General features: G+C 31.0%; 1 protein-coding gene across 1 annotated transcript in view; it reads right to left on the reverse strand.

The window, feature by feature from the left end:
- LOC125048962 (toll-like receptor 6) overlaps window positions 1–7,814 on the reverse strand; it is a 58,148-nt gene extending 50,334 nt beyond the window's left edge. Inside the window, exon 1 of the mRNA XM_047647946.1 lies at window positions 7,586–7,814. The gene's annotated coding sequence lies outside the window, so the exon portion shown is untranslated. The remainder of the gene's footprint in view (window positions 1–7,585) is intronic.
- Window positions 7,815–11,745: the final 3,931 nt, after the last annotated feature.

Genomic DNA, 11,745 nt, shown 5'->3' on the forward strand with positions numbered 1-11,745 from the left:
TAATATCGTAAACGTGTTCCATCTTGAAATTGTATTATATTCAGCAAAATTAGTATAAAAATCAAGTCTCTCCGTAAAATATTTTAAATTACAAATAGCAGACGTCTTCTAGGTACTAAACAATAGATATTAAGTTTAACAATACATCTATGCTATTTTAGTGCTTGAAAATATAACGTCTAGACCGAGAGGAACGTGGTAAAACTAAAACGAATACTCTCAGATCTGACTTTAGTACAAGACTGAGGCCTATTGTTGGCGTGAGGCACCGTCGTAAATTCTCTCGAATCACTGACAGCCCCATTTATCCTACAGCTACATAATTACTCTTATATATTTAAATAAAGTACATATTTATATAATACAACGTAACATTTGTTTCTTACATATATTCTAATAAAGTTGCAAGTTCAGCTCATTGTAATATTTAGTGAGTTCGTTGAAGAGCTTATTACACTTCAGTTAATGCATTAATTGTCTTCCTGTTAAGGTTATATTAAAGCTTTGTAAGCCTCACTTGTGATGTCGAGGCGTTCCAGATATTATATTTGCTCGAGTGTACGGTACTGGCGTTAATACGCTATGTCGTTGGAAGAGCTTTGCGGCCGTCCCGACGGCAACATTTATTTTAATCTAGTCCTTTCTCGCTTTATGCGACGAAGCCTCATTCCTTATTTATCTTTGCACCTGTAAACTCCTTTTGAATCGGTAAAACTACAATCCTTTATTGATCGTCTCAGACGTAATTAAATAATTATATAGCGTATTCGAACTCGTCTGACGGTGAACATTTAATTAAGATGTATTGTTCGACGTAGCCAGCCGTGACTTTTAAAGTTCTTACCGCGTTTGAAGTCTACATTGAAAATGTAGCACGACTTCCGCACTCGCCATATAATTAGAAAACAATGAACGATTGTCAAATTATATACGTTCATACTTTTGTTAAAGCGTATAATTGATACCATTTTCGACCTTATTTGTATTTGCTTTACCTAAAACGTTGTGAACTAAAATAAAATCCATCCCAATCCCGACGTTAGGATAAAGAAAACAACTTATCTCGTTTTACGATGTTTTGAAATCAAACAAAACATAAATTTATTTAGTCTTTATTACGATTTACGGTGAACAAAGAGCTTAATCGCACAAAAAATTAATGTTCCAGATTGTAAACAGCGTACCGTTATTCTGTGAATGCTCTTTCGTTTATTGATTCGTTGTTTTGATATTGCGTTCCATTTAAAATGTCTATTAATTCTCGACGATTGTGAATCTTTTTTATCTTACAATCCAATGTTAGTCGTAATTGAATTATTACTATCTATATTGTAGAGTTGATTGCTTTCTTTATTGCTAAACCGTATTTGTAAATTAAGAAAACCCTATACAACTTATATAGCCAAGAGAGCGTTGGGTGCTCCAAGTTAAAAGAAAAATCCAATCTAAACTCAAAGCAAACACCACTATAGAGGCAAAACGAACCCTAGACAGAAGAAAAATAAAACTCTTCAAACACGATAAATGCTAGCGGCGCTGCAAGCGGGTGAAAAATCAGAATTTCGAAGAAAAAGATCTTTATAAGCACCTGCCCCTTGAAATAAGCACAGACATTGTTTTAAGTATCGGGCGGGTGATTACGGCCACCACTGACTGAAAATTCCAATAGTTTTTGCGTGAATAAAAACTGATATTCCGGCTGCGTTCCTTGATCGTATATAGTGGGTCGTGATTGTTGTGCTGTTTCGGTTAACTCTAGGGGCGTGAGAGAGACGGAATAATCTTTCTCTCGGGGTAGTTATAGTCGCATTTTATGGTAAGTTGGCGGACGGCAGGTGTATGCGTTGCACCTGCGACGCGGTCCGACGGGCTACGAGATGGGATGGCAAGGACAACGAACCCGTTTCGAAACTTGGAGATGAATTTTGATTATACTTTTGAGATTAAATTTGAGAGTAAATTCAAATACTCGCTTAAAAGGAAACTTAAAGTCGATCCCGATAAATTGAACTATTTTGAAACGAATTTGTGAACTGTTCTCCAAAATGTGATACTATCGAAACTTGAGTATAATTGCCACATCAAAATTATGGTAGACATTAAAAATAATTTGGTTGTATTTTTTACTGTCTATTAATATGAGATTAAACGTTTCAAAATATTTGTTTTTGTTTAATGATTTTAAATCTGATTTTATCTCACGTGAACGTGAACTCACTATAATTAAGACAAAATACATTTGATTTTGTTAAAACAAACAAATTGATTTACGACAAAAATAATTGACATGGGGAAAACATATTTCTGCATCTATTACATATATTACATACTTCCAAAAGCCATGCACAACCGGGGTTCGAACACAGGAATTTCTAGCTTCATCACTCAACTTTTTGAATGATAAAGTAAATAAGAATTGAATACTAAATAATTCATATGTGATCAATAATAATCGCTATCGCTTAAAAGTTGATTACTTGGCTACGTATAATCGGTATAGGAAGAAGCGATTTCGTCCGGATATTGAATATTGATCGGACTCTTAACCCTGATGTATTGGTAGTTAGCGACCTCACACGAAGGTTAAAGGTCCTTTATACAATAGACCCCAAAAATTGGGAAAACAATTACCGGTTCTAAATTCAAACTGCTCTCGGAAATGAAATGGCTACAAATGTACCTCAAATGTTTGAATTTCGAATGCTACTTATGCCAGTTCGAATTTTGAAAAAGCAACTTTACAACGTAACTACTTTTTGTTTAAATATAAATAGGATGTTTTGGTGTGTTTTTCTTCAACTTACACACAATTTCTGACCATATCAATCTTGAAAGCGGTAGCTACAGCTACTTGTAAGCGATCTTGAACACGAAAAGTTATATTAAATAAGAGTATATATATCGTCAGAATAGCGCAATAAAATTGTTTAAACCCGTATAGAAGATAATACAAAGCATGGCTTAATGCTTATACTATCAGTAAAACTTATATTGGTAGCAAATTCTTGTAAGACTTCAGTACAGTACTTTTACGCACTACGTATAAATATATTTTTATATTATTACTAGCTGATCCGGCAAACGTCGTTTTGCCATGTATATAATTTATAATAAAAAATATTGGTTGATCGTGGAGGGGTGAAAATTAGGTGTTGTATGTATTTTTTAATGCTGTATCATAAAAAAATAAAAATAAAAAATTTATCTAAACATTAAAAAATAAATATTTAGGGGTGGACTACCCTTAACATTTAGGGGGATGAAAAATAGATGTTGTCCGATTCTCAGACATATCCAATATGCACACAAAATTTCATGAGAATCGGTCGAGCCGTTTCGGAGGAGTTTACCTACAAACACCGCGACACGAGAATTTTATATATTAGATTATTATTTTATTTATTTTTTATATTATTAATATAGTATCTTTGTCACGTCATCTTTAATTTTCTGAACCTTATTAATTATGTTTAAATAAAAATCTTACAATATATTAATATGAGAATACATAACTGTAACCATTTTCATATCGATTAGCATCGCTGTTATAGGAAACTGCTTATTTTCACCGTGGGAATTGCTTCGTCAATCTACAGTGCTTGCGTTGTATGTGAATGGTAATATATGCTATTACCGTCCACTGTCTCGACTTACAATAGTGTAATTGAAACTAATTGTTTACAAATGATATATATAGACAAATGACGAGCGTATTTCGATTAATCCTATTATCATTATACTATTTTAAATGTGTAAATGTTTGCCAAAATTATTGTAGCAAAAAACTTATTTTTATTCTAAGCAGGCCTGGCAGACCATTATTTTATATTAATTAACGTATTATATTTTACAAATATTTGTATAATATTTATATTAATTATATAAATAACCAATCAAGTATTGTAATTTAAGTAATCATTTTCTGATTCATGTATTTTTCTTAAAATGCAAGAAGTAATTTGAAGTTGAGTGACAAATTCGTTCGTTAATATGATATAGAATATCACTTTTAATAAAATAGTTTCATATCCTGACAGTTACACTAGAACTAACAAAGCGAACTAATTTTGCCTTATAACTTATTCATAAACACATCGCATACACTTTGTCCGATATTAACAGGCAATGGTATTTTATCCTGTCATTTTCCTTTTTATTTGTACTTTTTAATGGCATAGCAAATGAAATTGGCCACGTTTGCTAATGGTAGTGTGTGTAAGAATAGACTTTCAGATTATATATAAGTGAGGAATACTAACACAGGCTTTAAATCATAATTCGTAGATTTGTAGACATTTAAGGAATCCGTTTGTACCACAATATTATAATCAAATCACTTTTGCTTTATGCATTCTAATTACTTTATAAAATAACCTTTATATATTTAAAGAAAAGACTTTTTAACCGGATTAAAGTTATGTAATATTATAAATTTACAATTATTTAACATAATTTTAAATTTATCCGACGTTTCGCGTGCTTTACAGCGTGCGTGGTCACGGTGACTAAAGACAAAAGGTGTTGGATGTCAAAAACGTATCACAGCTGTAGAGAAAGTTGCATTGTCTGTATTTATTTCCCCGGAGTTGGTATCGACTAAAAGATGAAGGGTTTTGGCAAAAATGGGTCATTCATTTAAAATTATGTTAAATAATTGTAAATTTATAATAATACAAAACTTTAATCCGGTTAAAAAAAATTTTCTTTAAATGTGTAAAGGTTATGTCAATAAAAGACAATCTTTATATAACACACACGGAGGTATAAGTTTTCTAATTTGAAATTGCCAAATTGATAAAAGTTTTAACAAGCAGCCAATTCCTCAGAAAAATAAAGCATTATAAAGAGAAACAATGGCGATGTTTTAAGTGTAAAATATTAAGCGGGTGGTCCTGGAGTTGGTAAAGTAAAATGTTTATGAATGTAAGAAGAAAGTTTGTTGGAAACTTTTAACGCCTTTTCATGGACCGAGGATTACATGGAAACTGCTTTAGGTCAACTGTCTTGATATGATAGGCAGAATATTAAATATCAGATTTATTGATTACGTTTATGTTTAGATTAGCGGTTACGAATAATGAGATCAAGCGTTTGATGACGCTTTTTATTTCATATATTAAATTAAAATAGTTTTGTAGTATATACAATTACTTCTTGATGTGGGCTATTATTTATTATATGTATGTAATTGTAGATTAACAATAATATTCACCAATATAAGCCGGTAACATAATATCATTTTAAAACGAACATTTGTAACAAATTATTCAAATACCGTTGCCAATTCTAGCGAGATTTAAACAAAAAATATGTGATATTAATTTTAAATAACCAAATGCGTAGTTGTATTCCTCAAATATTAAGATGTAATCCAAGTTAATCCGGATTTAATCAAAGCTTAACCTGCCGGCGGGTCTTAATCAATCAAGAATCCATAATTCATATTTTGCTACATAAACATAAGTCAGAATAATTGATTCACTCATTCAATAATAAAATGATTTGGGGTCTATGGAGAATATATACGATTAATACTTTAATATACCATCTAGTAATGTATGTACACTATGAATTTAACGAATGTTTTGTTAATTACTTATAATTTTTGCGAGATAAAAATTTAATAGAAAATTTTACTTTTAATTCAAATTATCAACCGTAAGGAGTTTTCGTGATTTGCGAAGCTTCCACTTATATATATGTCATAATGTTATTTAATTATTATTGTTACATTAATAACTCGTCGCATAAATCTGCTCTCAAAACTATAAAATCATTATTTAGAAAAGACGTGAAATATGCAACATAGACCACATGGACAATATTCATTGTTCCTAATTTAATTTAAACATTAAGTTGTGTCTTAATACTGCAAACGTTTAAAGCTGTGAAATTCAAGAATTCTAGTACAAAATTCGACTTAAGTCCCTTCAAACCTTATTTATTTCATTGTGAAACCATTAAGAGTTCATAATATTTTGAACATTGAGTTTATAATGAATTCGTAATATGATATTGGAATAACCGTCATTAAATCGATGTCCTAACCAAAGCGGTCAGTCAGATCAATTACTTTAAACCAGCTCCTATCAAAGTAAGCCGCTCTTTTGCCTAATTGCTGGTCGAATCATTCAACTAAAATTTAACACAGATATTACGGTACATATACCATAAATATGATGAGTTCATAACAAACATAAATCCAGCTAATGTGACTATAATGGCCGTTTATTATTTTCACTTATAACTCTTTAGTGAGCAATTTCTAAAAATGTATTGCTATTATAATATATGCATTACAGAGCTTGTTTAAAATAAATAAAATAAAATATGTTTATTATGGAACATAAGATACATGTATCACTTATTCCACGTCATTAAATTTGAATTTGTAGGCATCCCTTTTAGGTTGAGGAAGACAGTAATGTCATATTCTCAGCTAGTAATAATATGTACATATTATTTAGTCTAGTGTGTAGAAGTATAATGTAGAATTTTTCATTAAACTTAATGATTAACTTACCATTAAAGCGACGATATTATCAAATAACATTTCAGAATGTCTTCCTACGATTGGTATTTTCTTTAGGAGAAAAATTTTTGCTTACTGGGCAAGAACGCGTCTAACGGATAATATGACACATCTAACGATTTTTTGCTTGAGGAACTCTTGTGAAAGGAATCTGACACAGTAATTTACTCACGCAAAACAAGATACTTGAAGGAAAAGATTGAATGGCTCGCTCCACTACACAGATTATTAGGAAAATAATCTTGGCAATTATAATCCTTATTTTGGAGGTATTTAATAATTATGTCTTATTTAATCTTATTTATGATAAGCAAGCCCATTCGCTTATTAATTAGGTTAAATATAATATTTTAAATTGTGAAATCTGTATTTGATTAAAAAAATAATTAGTAGATCTACACGAAAAGAGTTATCTATTAACTATTTATATTTTATTGTGTTTATAGTCTAAATTATGTCAGCAAATAAATATATAGCTAACATTAGTTTATTGCTAAGCAAAATGCTAAGCAAAAACCCTGTTATTCGGCAAAAGGACCTTAAGGCAAGTTTTCCGTCAGTGTTCGTAAAGTGGAAATTCCACGCACGCCTCACTTCACCGGAATCACTGACCGAGATCTAATGTATCAACGAAAAAGATAGCCCAATAAATATTTCATACGTCACTATATATAATTTACCATTTATCATGTTCGTGAAGGCTTCGCTTTGAATATTTTCCCCAACTTTCCCGTATCGTGTATCCCGTCGTAACTAATTTATTAACGACCCAAGCGTACTCAAACTTTTTCTCTTATTCACTGTTGCGAGAGAATGAAAAGCGATGCAAATCAAAAGAAAAACTGAAACGGTTTTTCCTTTTCAATCAAATTTAAGAATTACGATCGCTTTTATTTCATAAACGAACAAAAGCTCTTGTCAAATAGGAAAATTGGATTGAAAACAAATTGGTAAATGCGCCGTATTCATTCCTAAGTAATACTGAAATCTAATTTAGACAAATATGAAAAAAGTTATAAAATTATTTGAAATTTGCAAACATAAAATACATACCTTATTTAACCGTATAACCCGCCAATTCTTTGTAAAAGTCCATATATGTAGCTATAAATTATATTCAATAATCAGTCACTTAATTACAGCATCCACAGAAGCACTATACCCCAAAATCCAGTCAAGTCACAGTACACAAGCAAAATTTTCGGCAATATTAATTACGATCGCAGAGTTGATGGGAAGAAGGACGTGCGCTCCGCTCGCATCCAAAGCGTAGACTGACGATCTACGGTCTCCGAGTGTTCGCTTTTCTAAATATACACCCCCGTCGGGTGTCCGCGCACCCTGTGAGCGCAACGCATGTACCATGCAATTTTCTATAAATTTTCGTATAAGCCCCAAAGCCGCGCTGTCAAAATCTGTTTTTGCTTGAGCCCAGGCGAACGCTTTCGGTGCATGCCATAATTGAATTACCTTCAGCTAATTCGGCATTCATTAAACGTTTTAAAATTATTAACGACGCTTTTGTATATTTATTTAGCATTCATTACGATAGCGAAAATGAACACAAGTAGATTTGTATTAAATAATCATGTTTGGCTAATTGATTCGCTCCGGTGAATGAGTTAATAAAAACTTAAAGCTGATCGTATTATAATTATTTAATGTTTTGTGTATCTGTAAAGGGATAGATTTCAAAAGTTATTGATGTTAGTATTTACTTGTACGTAAAAAAAAAAAAAATAATGTAGCTACCGGCTATCTGTACACTAAAGAAATATCAAACTACGCAGCGAATTTTCTTGTCGACATCTGCACCGTAAGTTCTAACAAACTATGCTTTTTTGTCTTGACGCGGTCAATAGCTAACTTTAACAATGTGGTTTTCACTTTTTTGTGTTACGTTAGTAAATATGAATGTATATAATGAACTATTCAAAAGGCCAATTAGTGCCGAGTTTTTTTTTAATTTTGTGACGTTTGGAATAAACATAAGTACTTAGAAAAAAATAACTTATACAAAATTAACCACATCGATTTTTGGTATATTTAAATGCCATCATGACATCAAGACCTTTAATTAATTTAATTGTCGTAAAAAACGAATGTATCTAAAATTTCAAATTAAAAATTAGAAAGACTGTCTCAAAAAAAATTGTACATATAATGTATGACAGTAGGTATATTAAAGAACATGTTATCTAAAAATACTTTTAGATCTTAAAAAAATTTATCATAACCGAAAAAAGTCTTTACAATTTTTATTCCAGTATAATTCTATTAGTTATCTATATAATATTATCTAATATATATCTAAACATCAAAGACCGCTTGTTGGCTGACCGAATGCGCTTAATAACTACATGCAGAAATACGACTCGTTGAATATACGACTAGTATTCTATATAAGAAACCCAGACATAAATTTGTGGAGACTAGATTGAATTGTCAGTTTGATGTATAGTAGAACGCAAATACAGATGCGATTTCCCACACGTCCATAAAGTGAACAAAAGCTTAAAATTAACTTTTAACTTCGCTGAAAGCAAAAAATAACATCATAATCCTAAGAAACATTGTAAGGCGTATTCTTTTGATCGCAATAAAATATCTGGGCGTTTCACAGAAAGAGCAGTTAAATCGTATGAAATATTGCCTATTTTGTTACAAGTATACAATGACAGGATACTTTTTGCTATGGGTGCTACTAGGGTCTAGCATAGACACCTTTTGATGGCTACATCTGTCAGTTGTTCATAAACATCCGTCCTTCCTTTGTACGTGATAATAAGTAATGGGCGTTGTCTTTTTGTTAACGTCCTTTTGGAATTATGTTCTAATACCTACACGTGTGAGACGTTCTATATTGAGTTGTCACATTGTTAATCTTAAAAGATCGTTTTCTGAAAGTAAACAATATTATTATTATCGCTGCGTTTATCTCTATAACTTTAATAAATATATTTAATAGTGTCTTGTATTAATTACAAGTTCTTTATATAGCATTGTATTTTTTATCATTATTACTCGGAACAAATGCAGGCTGCAATTTCCCCATACTAGACTATGTAAAGTTAGTAATTCTTTTTTGGGAAAAGGGATACTCTTCTTTAATAAAATCCCAGACGCGCTTTTATCTCTGCCTTTTAATAAATTAGGAAATGTATTAAAGAAAAGCTGTGTAAAAAGGCTTACTATAAAGTTAACGATTATCTAGTTGATAAAAGGGCCTGGGACTAGTGCTAGACAGGCTACTTCTAATTAATTTGCGATATTTGTTTTAAAATATAGATAGTTGTTTGATGATTTGCTATTTTAAAAGAGTACCGAGAGTTTTTTACGCCTGCTTTTTCTCTCGGCCTACACCCTCTGTCTTCTTTGCCGATGAGTAGGGATGCCTACAAATTCAAATTTAATGACGTGGAATAAGTGATACCTGAATCTTATATTCCATAATAAACAAATTTTATTTTATTTTTATTTTATTTACGACTTATGCCATTTTGACGATCAAAATTATTTACACTTTGTTATTGTTATTCCTTCTCATCTTAGGCTTAATAATTTTTAATTAAAACGGTAAGAATCACAGCCTATTTAAAGACATAAGAACCACGTTGGACCTCACGGAGGACAAATATAAATAATAACACTAAAGGTCAGAACTATAGCGAGTGTGAATAAAACACAGAGTAGCAAACACAAAATTTATTTTCTTGTGTTTCTTTAATTTGTCCCTTCAGGTTAATTTTAGTTTCTATGTCAAGCTTAATCTACTGTAAACCATGACATCTATTGTATATTTCCTCTTTACAACAACATAACATAATTGTTTTTGTATTAGTTATAACATGCAGTAATAGAGGGCATGAATCGACAAATGTAAGTCTCATTCATATATAAATTTTACGTAAGTTATATTTAAATTTTATATAAAATGTTTTGTATCTGTTGTTACTTAACACATTCTTTTTGATTTACGCACGAACAACAAGTGTAAAAAATATAGTTTGAGAATAATTTTTATAGAATATAATCCGGACGATTTGTAGATTCGTTTGATATAATAATAATTTAATATTGATAACAACCTTATTGCATAAATTCATCACACAATCAGAACTACTGTCTGTTAATTATGAAGATATAACTGTACATATTTTGTCCCTCCTACTAGGTTACCTGCAAAAGTATGGGCGTCTCTGTGGTTCTGATGATCTAAATAAATAATAAAAGTAGAACCTGGTTTTACCACATAACGATGACGACACAATCAGATAGTTTGCACAACTTGTATGGTTACAGTAAATAGACATGAACAAACTGTGAAAAATATTACCTGCGGACTACGTTACATGTTAACTCACATAACAATAAGGCCTTTGTTTTCAGCTTTTAGGTTGAAGTCTTTTTTAGTATAATGAACCCCTTTCCATGACATCTGCCACTTGCTAATTGAACCTTAAAAATTTTCGTGGTTTATTTAGATTTACAGGCAATCAGCCAGCACGATGTGTTCCTTTAACGTAGTAGCAAGTGGTTATTAGTAGATATTTAAAGAAAACACTTCTTAACCGGATTGAAGTTATGTACAATTATTTTACATAATTTTTTCTACAGCTGTGATACTTTTTAACATTCAACACCTTTTATCTTCAGTCACCGTGAGCACGCACGCTGTAAAGCACGCGAAACGTCGGTTAAATTTAAAATTATGTAAAATAATTGTAAATTTATAATAATAAGTACATAACTTCAATCCGGTTAAAAAGTGTTTTCTTTAAATGTGTAAAGGTTATGTCAATAAAAGACAATACAGTTAGTAGATTTCTATTAGCCAATCACTGAGAATTACACACTTATTCGCTAAGCTAATTTTAGTAGTTACTTAAATTGCACACTGCCAAAACCTCTACTACTATACTAAGTCAGTGGAATTTATTTACTGATAAATTATATAGAATATAGGGTAAAGCAAACAATCTACAAACATAATATATAATATTAATATAATAATAATTATATAAAACTAGCTGGCCTGGCGAACATCGTACCGCCTAACAGTCGATTCTTTATTTTTTTAAATACTTATTCTACTATTCGGGACACCGGTCTAGCTAGTAAGATAAAAAAAAGAAAGTTGATAAGACAACAAATACATTGTCAAAAAATAAAAATTTACCTACCCCGAACCCCTCCACTAACACTTGAACTTT

The sequence above is a fragment of the Pieris napi genome, chromosome 1 (assembly GCF_905475465.1).
Source record: "Pieris napi chromosome 1, ilPieNapi1.2, whole genome shotgun sequence".
Classification (NCBI taxonomy): Eukaryota; Metazoa; Arthropoda; class Insecta; order Lepidoptera; family Pieridae; genus Pieris; species Pieris napi.